The sequence below is a fragment of the Eubalaena glacialis genome, chromosome 4 (assembly GCF_028564815.1).
Source record: "Eubalaena glacialis isolate mEubGla1 chromosome 4, mEubGla1.1.hap2.+ XY, whole genome shotgun sequence".
Lineage (NCBI taxonomy): Eukaryota > Metazoa > Chordata > Mammalia > Artiodactyla > Balaenidae > Eubalaena > Eubalaena glacialis.
Window position 1 is genome coordinate 33,111,750 of NC_083719.1, and position 15,731 is coordinate 33,127,480.

The window sequence follows — 15,731 nt, forward strand, 5'->3', positions numbered from 1 at the left end:
CCTGATTACTTCATCCAAATCAACAGGAATCAATTACATGGGATTGAATAAACTGATGAATAAGATTTATAACTCTATGACTTTGGGAAATATACTAGCTTTAATCTTTGTTTTTCAGAAAAACCTTTTATCTTATGCTATGACCTACAAGTTGATAAAGTATACACTTGTAAACAAAGATAAAGCATTTATCTTTTTCACTCTACCTGTTGCTGCCAGAATTTGGCTTCTCCAGCTGGCTCTCATATGGACTTGATGGTTTGTTGCAACTGGATTACAGCTAGTTATACTAATTGTTTTAATTTGTTCTTTGTTCCCAAATTGTTTATGATTGTGTCTCCCTGCTGCATTATGACTTTGTCAATATTACTAGCTACATTACTTATCCTATTTCATAAGATCTTTGTCTCTTACAGTACTCAATGATAGTAACCAGGCTTAGCCTACTAAATTCTTAGGTCTCTATGATGAGAAAAGCAGTGCTGCAAAACCGCGTGGCCCTTGACATCCTTACAGCATCTCAGGGAGGTACCTGTGCCACAATTCAAACTGAATGCTGTGTTTTCATACCTGATGTATCCTCTAATATAACACGTTTAATTAACCATATGAAAAATCAGATTTCTGCCTTAAGTGATGCACTCCCAAGTCTTGACGACCTCTTAGAAAACTGGTTTGGCCTGGGAAGCTCTTGGCTTAAATATTTACTTATAACTCTATCAATGTTATTAGTGATATTATTTGTATTTTGCCTGTCTTACAAGATTATTGTTCTTTGTATTACTAAATGTGTGACTGAGCCTCCAACAAAAATAATGATGACTAGGCGACTTGAAGCAGTTGATCAAATATACAGTTCTGTATGCGATCAATGATTGTAATAGTGCAACTCTAAATATGGGAAGATGCAACAGGGAAAACATTTCCTGGATCATAATAGACTAGTAAGACAGAGGATCCAGAGAATTTTTAATCTGATTATTAAACAGGACGTAATCTGAAAATTAACACCTGAAATGGCATATCAACAAGAAATTTCGCCTGATCTCGGTTGAGCCTCCCAGTGCTGTGGGACAAAATTTGGTCATGAAATGTCTCCCTAACATTAGTCGAATTTCCGACCAAGACGAGGGACTGATAAATGGAATATTTAGAAATGGAATGGAATATTTAGAAATGGAATATTTCCTGCCATATCAATAAACAAAGGATGTCACAGTCACCAATGATTGCAGCCCTCCAATGTGAGTTGGTGAGCCCTGAGGAAACTCGGGATGTGAAAATACAGGCCCCAGATAGCTAAGGTGCATATCAAAAGAATGATTTCAGTGAGCCCAGACTCTTGCATCTTCCCATACATAGAAAAGCGCTAAATTCCTTAACTTGAGATATCTGGTTTTCTTTATTTAACAATAATCTTTGATGTTCCCAATTACATGCTCTCTGTTGCAAAACTCCTATATGTCCTGGCTCCTCCCCTCGTCTCCTCGGAGCAGTTTCTCAGAGTTATCTGAAATGCCGTCTTCCAGGCTGCCGTCCTCATTTTGCCCCAAATAAAACTTAATGCTCAAATAAATAAATAAATAAATAAAATAATGATGTCCCAACATGGAAAGAACTAAATAGAGATTATTAAATCGTTAATGGTACAGTTGTCCCTTGGTATCCATGGGGTGATTGGTTCCAGGACCCTCCATGGATACTAAAATCTGTAGATGCTCAAGTCGCATGGTGGGCCCTCCATATCCGTGGTTCCACATTCACAGATTCAACCAACTGTGGATTGTGTACTGTTGTTTGCATTTATTGAAAAAAAAAAATCCACCTATAAGTGGACCCGCACAGTTCAAACTTGTGTAGTTCAAGAGTCAACTGTATATTCTGTTGTATACATAAGTATCAATAGGTAGGTAGGTAGGAAGGTAGGTAAGTAAATAGATTGATAGATAAATATTGATAGAAGAAATGAAGGGAGAAAGAAAGAAAGAGCAAGAAAGACAAGTTGGGTTTACCATTTAATTCTTCCTACCACCAAGCTGAGTGGATTGAATTGTTGGGCCCTGTGCCGGAATCCTATGTTTATCTGCCATTGTGTCCAACATATTAGGAAAACGTGGAAATAGATTTGTGATGCTTTGCTAGAAATAATCAGTCTTTTAAAAATTAGTTGATGTAAGGGATAAATTTAGATAGCAAGTTCAGTGGAAGTAGCACTAGCTTGAAAACCAGAAAACATAAGTTTTAGTCATGTCTTTGACGCTTATTTACTCTAAGAACTTGGCAGATTACTATATGTTTTTTATTATTTAGTTTTGTTAATAATAAGCTGTATTTCTGAGACTATTACTTGAGCCTCAGTTGCTTGATAGATGAAATAAGGATATTAATACCTGCTCTATCTTTTGATACTCCATAGTTTGATACCATGAAGATCAAATCAGTTAAAGAAAACAAAATACCCCGACAACTGTAAAATACTATGGAAACTTATTTTCTCCACTCATTTAGCTGTTTAATAGATAAATTTAAAAGTACTTATTTAATACATTAACAAATAGCATTCCACAGAGCTTAGAAGTTTCAGATACATCTATGGCAATCTGGAAATTTGCTTTTTATAATGCTCTTCTGGGAATTTTATTATAAGGAAACTAATTGTCAAACATTTATTCCTTCTCAGCCTTCTCTCTAGGGGAGAGATGTGATAAAGGTGATGTTGATGTATATTGAAATTTACCATTTAAAAAGTGGAATACTTTGAATTCACATGAAATAAAAATCTTTCAAAAACTTTTTTTTGTTAAACGTTTTATTCCTAGGTTCCTATCAAACAATACCTCTCTTCAGATTTAATGTTTTACTTTGAGAACAGATTATACTTATGTATTCGATTACATTTGTTTTATTCTGAATATCTTTGAAGAGTGTATATAAAAATAAAACTTGTAAATTCTCCTTCACTTGAAGAATTTAATACATGGTGAAGAGTGGTGAACTACATATCTTCTTAAACGTGTTCTAGCCCCTACTTGTTCTACTTTAATATGTATTTCTCTCTCATAGTCACTTAGAGTATTGCATTCTGACCTCTGTATATTTTATGGGAAATAATGGGTTAAATCACAGCTGTTAACTGAGTCCCCTTTTGAAATCCACAGACCTGAGATGTGTATCTCCTTGATTTATTACACACAAATTGAAAATAACAAGTGGTTTTTCAGTTTCTCACAGTTTTATGAACAATCCAAAGTGCGCTGGTATTTCCTGTAAGGTCCTAAGTAACAGAACAGGAGTTATTATTCCCATTTCACAGATGGCTGTTCCTGGAGAGTTTTAAGACGCTTGTCTGACTGATTCTCACAACAGCACAAGGAACCTTCAAAGGGAAATGAATCAGATTTCCCAAAGTCTTTTTGGTAAACAACGTTGGTATTTACTGGCTGTGTGACCTTGAGTTACCCACCAGTCCCTGTGGACATTAGCATTCACGTCTTTAAAACTAGAGGATTAGAAGATGATTGCTAAGGTCTCTTCTGACTTTAAAATTTTACCAACTTAATTTAAGGGTAAATCCGAATTTATGTAGTGAATTGAATATGCTCACATGGTTAAAAGTGTTTTACTGAAAATTTTGGGTAAAGAATCAAACTCAATTTCACGGCAGTCAATATTTTTATAGCACTTTAAAATGCTTTCTTCATTCACGGCTCTCTTTTCTGCTTGCCATTTGAAAAATTACCTTCTCATACTACAGAGAATATATTGAGTCAAGAGAATTTCAAATTAGAAGATCATTTACTACAACCACCGTTAAATTTTTTTTTTACAAGGTCAATATTTATTTTAGAATGCAAAAGGAAATCACAACAAATTACAAATTTTGAAAAATTTGCAAGTATCAAGGGTATGACAAAATCCAGAAAACATACTTATTTTTCCTAAATACCTTCATCACACATCTCTCATACCTTTATCCTTCATGTTTTGGCTTCATGCTCTTTGATCACCTATTCAAGTGACAATAATTTTGTAATAGCATTTTTGATGGTGATGTTAGAGTGATAATTTAGTCATTCCTCTAACATGGTTGATTAAAATCTGTTTTTATTATTAATAATTGAGGAAACCTTTTTTTACAACTCCAGGACTCATCAGTGGTAATGTCAGCAAAATTTGCAGAACTGCTGTCACATTTGGGAAAACCTGGACTGAGTTCCTTTAATGTCCAAGTGGTAAGATTCCAGTCTGACACCAGGTGCCATGCATTTTAAACATTGTTTCTTCTCTGCAACCCACAAATATGTAGACCCTTGTATATATATTGCTCAAGTCCCTCTCAGGGCAGGGCCTTGGAAGGAACCCTTGTAAATGAGCTTAATTAGCTTCTGTGTAAATTCAGCTGTCTATGAGGTAGCTGCTACAGTTGATAACCCCACCCATATTTCAGATGAGAAAAGTCAGGTTTAGCAAAGTTGAATATTTCATAAAGCCAGGATATTAATGCTCACCTAGAAAAACCCAGAGACTATTCCTAACCTCCGTGATGTAGTCCCTCAAAGAAAACCACTTATAGTTTTCCAAAAACTGAATCTCTCAGATGACTTTGCAGCCATCCTTGCATTCTATTTCCCTCCCCCACCCCCCTTTTCCAACACACACACACACACACACACCCCCCAGCATTAAATTTTAAAGTCGACTTTCGTATTTATTTGTTGCTTTTATTTTACATTTTATTATGAAAATTTTCAAAGGTATAAGAAAGTTGACTTAAACACAACCTAGATTCTAAAGTAAACATTTTGCCCTATTTTTTTTATCACGTATCTATCCAACCATCCTTTTCTCTGTCCATCCATCAATCTATCTCATTTTTGATACATTTTAAAGTAAGTCACAGATATCTGTACTCTTCAACCCTGAACACTTAAGGATGCATATCTTTAATTAGAGTCAATATTAGTTTGTAGATCTCTTTTTTTGTTTTTAAGGTTTAAATTGACATACAGTGAATTGCCCAAATCTTAAGTACACAATGTGATGAGTTTTGGTAAATATAAATATCTATGTAACCCAAAGCTTTGTCAAGATAAATAATAGTGCCATCTCCCCAGAAAGTTTTCTTGTGTTCCTTCCCACTCAATCCCTGTATTTCCCCCCAGAGGCAACTACTGTTTTGATTTTTTTCCTACCAGGGATTAATTTTACCTATTATGGAATTTCATATAAATAGAATCATACAGTATGTATATTTCTAGATAACATTTCTTTTACTTATGGACAAAAATTTTCAGATTCATTCATGTTGTGTTTATCAGTGGTTCATTCCTTTTTGTTGTTGAATAGTATTCCACTGTCTGAATACACCATATATATATATATATTTTTTTTTTTTTTTCATGGGCTCTGAGCTGCTTCCAGTTTTCATCTAATATAAATAAACTGCAATGAACATTTGTTTTAGGTCTTTATGTGGACATATATTTTAATTTCTATTTGGTGACTACCTAGGAGCTGGATTGCAGGGTTATAGGGTAAGGTATATGTCTAGTTTTATGAGAATCTACCAGAACTTTTTCTAAGATGTTTGTAACATTTTACACTCCAACCAACAGGGCTTGACATTCCAGTTGCTTAATATACTCATAGGCATTTTGTGTTGTGTCTTTTAAAATTTTAAATATTCTGGTGTGTGTGGCAGCATCTTACCATGGTCTTAATTTTAATTTCACTGATGACTAATGATGTAGTTCACCTCTCCAGAAATGTATAGACCTTTGTCAGATACATATTTTGTGAATATTTTCTCTTGGGTTTGGGTTGTCTATTCATTTTTTAATTGTGTCTTTTGAGAACAAAGTTTTAAAAATTCTAATGAAGAGTAATTTATTTATCATCATAAAAATAAAATAATTTTCTTTTATGGATATTGGTTGCTGTGGCCTTCTATGAAACATTTGCTTACCTCCAAGCCCAAAGACCTTCTCTTAAGTTTTCTTCTAGAAGTGTTGCTATAATTTTAACTTTTATGCTCATGTTTTCTAATAGAGTTGTCCAGTTATTCTAGAAGAAGACTTTCTTTTCTCCACTGAATTGCTTTAGTGTCTTTGTAGAAAATCAAATAATCTGATAAGAGTGGGCCTATTTAAGGGCTCTTTATTCTGTTCCATTGATTTATTTGTCTATCCTTATGCCAGGATTATTCTGTTTTAATTATTGCATGTTTATGGTAGGTGTTGAAGAAGTAAGGTACTCTACCTTTCTTCTTCTTTTTAAAGATTGTTTTGTCCATTCTGTGTCCTTTGAATTTCCCTGTAAATTTTAGAATCAGATAATCAATTTCTACCAAAACATCCTGATGAGATTATGATTGGGATTTTATCAAATCTATAGATTAGTTTGAGGAAAATTGATATCTTAACAATATTGTTTTCTGGTCTATGGACATAGTATATTTATTTCAGGATTTTTGAGGAAAGTGATTGGAAGCTACATCTATTTTTAGAAACTAATGAGCAATGCAAATGAAAGCACAGTAGAAAATTGGGAAAAGAGGCAGCAAAAGGGAAGGTTGGAAAATATGGGTGTGGCTTATATTACATATTCAGACCATATACTTATAATATGAGTACTTTGGATACACTATAAAGCCAAACCTGCAAAGCAATAAACATCTCATTGTGCAAATTGCATAGCAACTTTATGCGTAGTTATTTTGTAAGAAAAAGTAATGAGGAGTAAAATACAATTTCTAGAAACTAATTTTAATCTTATCCTAAAAAAATTTAAAAGACACATGCACCCCAATGTTCATTGCAGCACTATTTACAATAGCCAGGACATGGAAGTAACCTAAATGCCCATCGACAGACGAATGGATAAAGAAGATGTGGTACATATATACAATGGAATATTAGCCATAAAAAGGAACGAAACTGGGTCATTTGTAGAGACGTGGATGGACCTAGAGACTGTCATACAAAGTGAAGTAAGTCAGAAAGAGGAAAACAAATATCGCGTATTAAAGCATATATGTGGAATCTAGAAAAATGGTATAGATGAACCGGTTTGCAAAGCAGAAATAGCGACACAGATGTAGAGAACAAACGTATGGACACCAAGGTGGGGAAGTGCGGGGTGGATGGGATGAACTGGGAGATTGCGATTGACATATATACACTAATATGTATAAAATAGAGAACTAATAAGAACCTGCTGTATAAAAAAATAAATAAATAAAATAAAATTAAAAAAACAACCCCAAATGATAAGATTATGCACATAATTAGGTTTCCGTTTTGAAGTTAATATGATTATCTCATACTCACAGCGATTATGGCAAAACCAGATCTATTGCTGGCTTGACTAATGAGAAACAATGGATAATCAGTTAAGGTTCTGAGCTGGATTCCCCTCCTGATGTTTCTGTTCCGTAAACATACTAAGTCATAAGGATACATAGAGTTATTAATGTTATATATCAGCTGAAATTTTTATCAGCTCCATAAGCTTGATAATAATAGTTTATTAAGGAAATTCTTTACAGAAAATTAAAATTTTTGAAGTGGAAAAATGACTTCATAGTGGTTTCAAATTTTCTACAAGATAGTCTATGACTAATAAACTTAAATGAGGTAAAGAAGTAACAACTGACATATCAGTAATGGCTACTGTTCTCTGAATTCCACCATGATGCACACACATACACACACACACACACACACACACACACAATCTCTATTTTTTAACAAACCAATTTAACAGAATACTTGTTCAGCAAGTTAAGTAGCTTTCCAGACTTACAAAGCAAATGTAATTGGTATGAGGACTTTCTGGCTTTGATAAGGCATATTTCCATATGCCCCTCAGCTTCCTGAGTAACCTTAGAAGGTGGCTGAAAGGAGCTGTGTGAATGACGTATCAACCATCCTCTTCAGTATTGGTATATCAACTGGATTTACAAAATTTTACTACTACAGAGATCATCTCTCAGCCAGACCCAGAAAAACTCTATTAGATTTTATTGGCTTAAGTTTTTTTTAAACTGAGCATTCTAAAATTATAGCTGAGCAGTAGAATGCTAAAATATTAAAACTTTTTGTAAATTGCTTTGAAGCAGATTCCATAAATCAAATGGAACTTCCATCCTTCGCATGAATGTTTCATTCCAATTCTAAAGCATAAGTTCTTTCTGTTTCTATCAATGTTCTGTTTTAATCCATTTCATCTGTATAATAGAAGCACAACACACTTTAAATTGTAGAGATATCCCAAATGGTATCAGTCTTAATATGCTCTTTTGCTTCGATTTGGTGAATTTGTCTTTTATTGATCATTCCTCACATCCCATAATAGGTGAGCAGTGAGTTGTTCCCTTTACCATACTCAAACAGTGAAAAACATACGCTTTTATGTTTTCTTCTCTAGACTACAGTTGGCGTTCCATATCTGCAGGTTCTCATCTGTGGATTCAACCAACAGCAGATGGTAAACATAGTACATGATCCATGGTTGGTTGAATCCATGGATGCAAAACCGGGGAATACAGAGGGCCAACCAAGAAACTTGAACTTCCACGGATTTTGGTATTGGGGCATCCTGGCACCAATTCCCCGCCGATACCAAGGGACAACTGTATGAATGAAATGCTACATTTTTTAAAAGTGTGAAATCTGTGGCTTCTTTTAAGTGTCATGTTTATAATACCTGTACTTTTTTTTTTCTTTTATAATAGTAATGCTGAAAAAGAACTTAGATATCAACTGTTTGGCCTCCTCATTTCATACATAGGAAACTGAGAACCAGAGATATGTAGTAATTCATAGAGATAATAAATGCTGAGCTCAAATTCGAATTCATCTGGGTCTTCTGGCTTCTAAAGCAATGCTGTTTCCATGATAGGAGAGGGAACAACAATGCACTTGTCCATTTACTGTCAAAATGGGTTGAGCAACAATCAAGAAGATCCCAAGCATACCATCTGGTCCCAAACATATTCCTCCCTGGCCCCCTTGTATGACCACAGCCTTACCAGTATCAATTACCCAAGGCAAAATGGTAAATTTCTTCTGCCTGCTGGTCCAGCACATCAATCAAATTTAGCAAGAGTCACCTAATTCCATAGTCCTCATAGATACTATTTCCTGCATATTTCTCAAGAGCCTGATATATTACATCATCTAACGAATTCTCTTCCACCGCTATTTCATCCCAGTTCGCCAGTGGAAGTTTTAACTATTACACCACCACCTTCTACCAGGGACCATCTGTGTTTCACATACCACCAGCGATTGGGATCTCACTGCCAGCCAAGTAGCAAATTCCATCCTACTGTCTGCTTTCTCAGACCACTTGTGGTGTGAAATTCTACAGAGTTGGTTCCTCAGAAGCAGATACTAACACAGTAATTAACATATAGATATAAGGGAGTGTTCTTGAGGTTAACAACTGTGGAAGGAAAAATAAAAAAGCGGGCCAGAGCAGCAGCTGAAATTGACCTGCAGTAGTCTCAGTGAGGCCTCAGATTAACTTTATGGGGAATTCTGAAGTCGGGATAAGTGAAGTGGCATTTATGCCCTGACATCAATTATTCAGTATGTGTGGCCACCCTGGCAAGGCAGCATGTCCTTGAGTGATGTGGCTCTCTTCAGCTGAGTCAATCCTGTAGGGGCTGGCACCCAAAGTTTTTCTTTCAGCAGTGGGGGAATAAATCTTTCATTCCTAAAGGGGATACACATGGTACATCACAGTGTCCACCATACTTCCTTGGAAGACTCACAATTTATCATTTGTTTTTCTTCTCATATCATGGTAATCTATTTATTTATATCATCTTGCTTACTAGATGGAAGGCATCTTGAAGATACGATGGTGACTTTTTCAACTTTGATCTGCCTGGTAATGTCAGCTACTCACCTTATATTTGCATTATTATGCTTCGTGAATGCATGCCCTTTTTTCTTTCATAAAATCACTATACTAAATTATTTTTGCTTAGCTAAAGTCAAACCTGCCCAATAATTGCTCCATGTGACCCTTTCTTTCTTCTTCTTTTGCTGGTACCTTTTACTCTGTCTTAAAGATACAATTATGTTGTAAATTTCTTCTTCTATCTTTACTTAGCTCTGGCTTTATCCAGGATCCCTCCCTTGTCTTCTACTCTGCTTCCAATTTTTCTGTACCGAGTATCTTGCAAGAAACTAGTCTTGCTGTTCATCACATTATTCAAAATATTATATATAGCATAGAGTCTTCCAGATAGAACATAGTTAATAAATATATGTTGAATTTGAATGAATCTTATCAGAGGCAGTTTATAAATTCTTAAATATTTGACTTTTAAGAGATGTCTAAAGTTTCTGTTTATTTTATTATGACATTGTGTGTGTGTGTGTGTGTGTGTGTGTGTGTGTTGAGATCATGGAAAAGATAAAATCCAAATGAACGTGAGATCATTGGGAATTTATCTTTAATTACTTCTTCATTTCGGCATAAAGCTTGTTGCTATTGGATATTCAGAATTTCTCTTTATTCACTCCACATATCAGAATGCCCAATGCTTTGGAGACTGTATTCAACACTGATGGATTAAGTACTCAGCTCACTAAGTGACTAGCTTCCTAGCAACGAGAAGTACAAACTAACCTCATATGTACCTATAGTTCCCTCAGGACAATCTGCTCAAAGTATGAGAACAACGGAAGAGGAAAGGGAAGCATTTGCAATGTCAAGCTTATATTTATAAACAATTCTAGTTGAACCAGAACTAACTGAACATTTGTCTAAGACTTCAAGGAGAAGAAAGTTAGAAAGAAAACTCCACATATAGACATGCCATAAGGAGTTCTAGCACCTTTTCAGCTTTGGCAAAGTAGTAGACAGGTTCCCATAAGAATTCCCTTTCTGTTGAGGCAGAGATATTATCTGCTCTACACTGCTTCTTTAAAACTGTGTTCTTTTGCATTTGTGTATTCTGCTAGGGGTTATCAGTCACAACTTGGTAAGACCACAGGTCCTTAGCAACTTGTTTGCTCTCCCTCTAGAAGCCAGTTAATAGTTGATGGGATTACATTCTTAGTGAGCTGGAGGCTGACAATATTTCATTATGACATAATAGCAACATTTACAAAAATAAGGCTTAAATAAGTTCAGGAAGCAATTTTTCCCCTAGGGAAACTGAGAATATGTATTATTTTTTCTGTGTGGAATCAATAACCAAGAATATTTAATACTGTACTATGACAGAATGTCTATATGCATGAGCTCCTAAGTTAATAAACAACCAAATAATATTCTTCAAAATTCAAAGTTTATAAAGCTATGGAACTAAAGAGGGGGATGTGAATCTAATCTGACTGTTGAAATGAATAAGGACATAGAAATGGTTGATGGCATCTGTTCTCTATTTAGCTGTCTGCTTTCCTATGCAAACGGCCATTTCTATTATTTGGAAAACAGACTTGTTACTGCTTTAATGTTACATATTTAAAGAAGAAACTGCAGCAATACAGAAGAATAAAGATTAGAAAATTCTCCACATTTTTCCACCTAGAACTAATCATGGTAGATATTAGGTGCACAATATTCCAAGCATCTATATATTTATGGAGAGAGAGATAGAGACATGAAGAAAGCACTTCTATAAAAATAAAATTACATCTTGCATGCTGTTTTTAATAAAATCATTAAACTTTATTTTTGTATTATACTTAATAGAGAGAAAAGGGAACTGAACTGAAAATGAAGGAACGGTGAAGCTCAGATTCATTTTTTTAATCTAAGAAGACAGTACTTACTAAAATTTCCCTAAAATAAGGGGAAAAATTGAAATTTTAGAAACACTATTTTTTTCTTATTTCTTTTTTCTGTTTGTATGCTAAGGTTTATAACATTTACATTATTATGTGACTATAGGACCCATGGTTATTTATTCTTAATTCTGTATTCAAATGCTCAACACTGATATTTTAGCAAAGATTATCTTATTAGTTAATTTATTTTTTATTTATCTTTTTTGTCTAGATGTGGTCATCAAGCAGTTTTTAAAAGAAAGGATCCTGGGTGCTATATTTCCTCAATTCTTTCATGCTTGAGGAAATCTGTGATTTGAATAAGTCTGGGAATTAATAAAGAAAAATGTGGCTAGGTATAAATTTCTTGTTATACTTTCTATTTCTCAGGGCTTTATAAATGTAGATGTTGCTCTACTGTTCTCTGGCATGGCACAATGGTAAAAAGATATCTAAGGCCACCCTGATATTCCTCCTTATAAGCAACTCAATTTTTTCATCTATACATCTAAGTAAACTATTATTTTCTAAGCTATAACTTAGCATCAACATATATTTATCTCTTTTCCTATAACTATGCGTGCCCTATGACCTACAGATCCATTTCAGTAAAAGTTTCAGCTATTATATCTTTGAATGGTTTTAAAAGACACCAATTATGCTTATGTTGGATGGTCTTTGTCTTTTATTTTTGTATTTTTCTGTTGATTACTTTCATCTCTTTCGATCTATTTCCTACTTCTTTACATTTACTGCAGTAATCTTTTTCCCCAAATAAGTAATTAAAATTAAGCTCTCCTAGTCCTTTACATGCTATTTCTATTCAATTTATTGGTTTGAATAGATTTTAATTCTTTATTTTTTCTTCTATAATATTTCTTTTAATATTACTATGCTATTTTTAATAATCTTATCTTTGAGTACTTTTTCCTCAAAATTCATGTCTTCAGAGAGACCTTCAAGATGGCAGAGGAGTAAGACGTGGAGATCACCTTCCTCCCCACAAATACATCAGAAATACATCTATATGTGGAACAACTCCTACAGAACACCTACTGAACACTGGCAGAAGACCTCAGACTTCCCAAAAGGCAAGAAATTCCCCCCGCACGTATGTATGGCAAAAGAAAAAAGAAAAATCAGAGACAAAAGAATAGGGACAGGACCTGCACTTCGGGTAGGGAGCTGTGAAGGAGAAAAAGTTTCCACACACTAGGAAGCCCCTTCACTGGAGGAGACGGGGGTGGGGGGGTTGGTTGGCCCCGGGGAAGCATCAGAGACACAGATGAGAGTGCAGCATTGTGCTGCAGATGGCAATGCGGAAAGATTCCCTCACAGAGAATTGGTGCCGACCAGCACTCACCAGCCTGAGAGGCTTGTGTGCTCACCCGCCGGGGCAGGTGGGGGCTGGGAGCTGAGGCTCGGGCTTTGGAGATCAGATCTCAGAGACAGGACTGGGGTTGGCTGCATGAACACAGCCTGAAGGGGGCTAGTGCACCACAGCTAGCCAGGAGGGAGTCTGGGGAAAAGTCTAGAACTGCCTAAGAGGCAAGAGACCATTGTTTCAGGGTGTGCGAGGAGAGGGGATTCAGAGCACCGGCTAAACGAGCTTCAGAGACGGGCACGAGCCGCAGCTATCAGCGTGGACACCAGAGATGGGCATGAAACACTAAGGTTGCTGCTGTCACCACCAAGAAGCCTGTGTGCAAGCCCAGGTCACTGTCCACACCGCCCCTCCCGGGAGCCTGTGCAGCCCGCCACTGCCAGGGTCCCGTGATCCAGGGACAACTTCCCTGGGAGAACACATGGCGCACCTCAGGCAGTTGCAACATCACACCCTGGCCTCTGCTGCCGCAGACTCGCCCCGCATTCTGTACCCTTCCCTCCCCCTGGCCTGAGTGAGTCAGAGCCCCCTAATCAGCTGCTACTTTTACCCTGCCCTGTCTGAGCAAAGAACAGACACCCTCAGGAGACCTATATGCAGAGGCAGGGCCAAATCCAAAGCTGAACCCCAGGAGCTGTTCGAAAAAAGAAGAGAAAGGGAAATTTCTCCAAGCAGCCTCAGGAGCAGCGGATTAAAAGTTACAAGAATTCAGCACCACCAAACTAGCTTTACAACAAATGCTGAAGGAACTTCTCTGGGCACGGATCACAAGAGAAGGAAAAGACCTACAATAACAAACACAAAAGAATTAAGAAAATGGTAATAGGAACATACATATTGATAATAACCTTAAATGTAAATGGATTAAATGCTCCAACCAAAAGACATAGACTGGCTGAATGGATACAAAAACAAGACCCGCATATATGCTGTCTACAAGAGACCCATTTCAGACCTAGGGACACAAACATATGGAAAGTGAGGGGATGGAAAAAGATATTCCATGCAAATGGAAATCAAAAGAAAGCTGGAGTAGCAATTCTCATATCAGACAAAATAGACTTTAAAATAAAGACTATTACAAGAGACAAAGACAGACAATACATAATGATCAAGAGATCAATCCAAGCAGAAGATACAACAATGGTAAGTATTTATGCACCCAGCATAGGAGCACCTCAATACATAAGGCAAATGCTAACAGCGATAAAAAGAGAAATCAACAGTAACACAATAAGAGTATTGTGGATTTACACTGTGTTAAAATCGGGATTTTAACACGCCACTTTCACCAATAGACAGATCATCCAAAATGAAAATAAATAAGGAAACACAAGCTTTAAATGATACATTAAACAAGATGGACTTAATTGATATTTATAGAACATTCCATCCAAAAACAAAAGATTACACTTTCTTCTCAAGTGCTCATGGAACTTTCTCCAGGATAGATCATATTTTGGGTCACAGATCAAGCCTTGGTAAATTTAAGAAAATTGAAATTGTATCAAGTATTTTTTCTACCACAATGCTATGAGACTAGATATCAATTACAGGAAAAAAATCTGTAAAAAATACAAACACATTGAGGCTAAACAGTAGCTACTAAATAACCAAGAGATCACTGAAGAAATCAAAGAAGAAATCAAAAAATACCTAGAAACAAATGACAATGAAAACACAATGACCCAAAACCTATGGGAGCAGCGAAAACAGTTCTAAGAGGGAAGTTTATAGCAATACAATCCTACCTCAAGAAACAAGAAACATCTCAAATAAACAACCTAACATTACACCTAAAGCAATTAGAGAAAGAAGAACAAAAAATCCCCAAAGTTAGCATACGGAAAGAAATCATAAAGATCAGATCAGAAATAAATTAAAAAGAAATGAAGGAAACAACAGCAAAGATCAATAAAACTAAAAGCTGGTTCTTTGAGAAGATAAACAAAATTGATAAACCATTAGCCAGACACATCAAGAAAAAAAAGGGAGAAGACTCAAATCAATAGAATTAGAAATGAATAAGGAGAAGTAACAACAGACACTGTAGAAATACAAAGGATCAAGAGAGATAACTACAAGCAACTATATGCCAATAAAATGGACGACCTGGAAGAAATGGACAAATTCTTAGAAAAGCACAACCTTCTGAGACTGAACCAGGAAGAAATAGTAAATATAAACAGACCAATAACAAGCACTGAAATTGAAACTGTCATTAAAAATCTTCCAACAAACAAAAGCCCAGGACCAAATGGCTTCATAGGCGAATTCTATCAAACATTTAGAGAAGAGGTAACACCTATCCTTCTGAAAGTCTTCCAAAATATAGCAGACGGAGGAACACTCCCAAACTCAGTCTATGAGTCCACCATCACCCTGATACCAAAACCAGACAAAGATGTCACAAAAATAGAAAACTACAGGCCAATATCACTGACGAACATAGATGTGAAAATCCTCAACAAAATACTAGCAAACAGAATCCAGCAGCACATGAAAAGGCTCATACACCATGATCAAGTGGGGTTTATCCCAGGAATGCAAGGATTCTT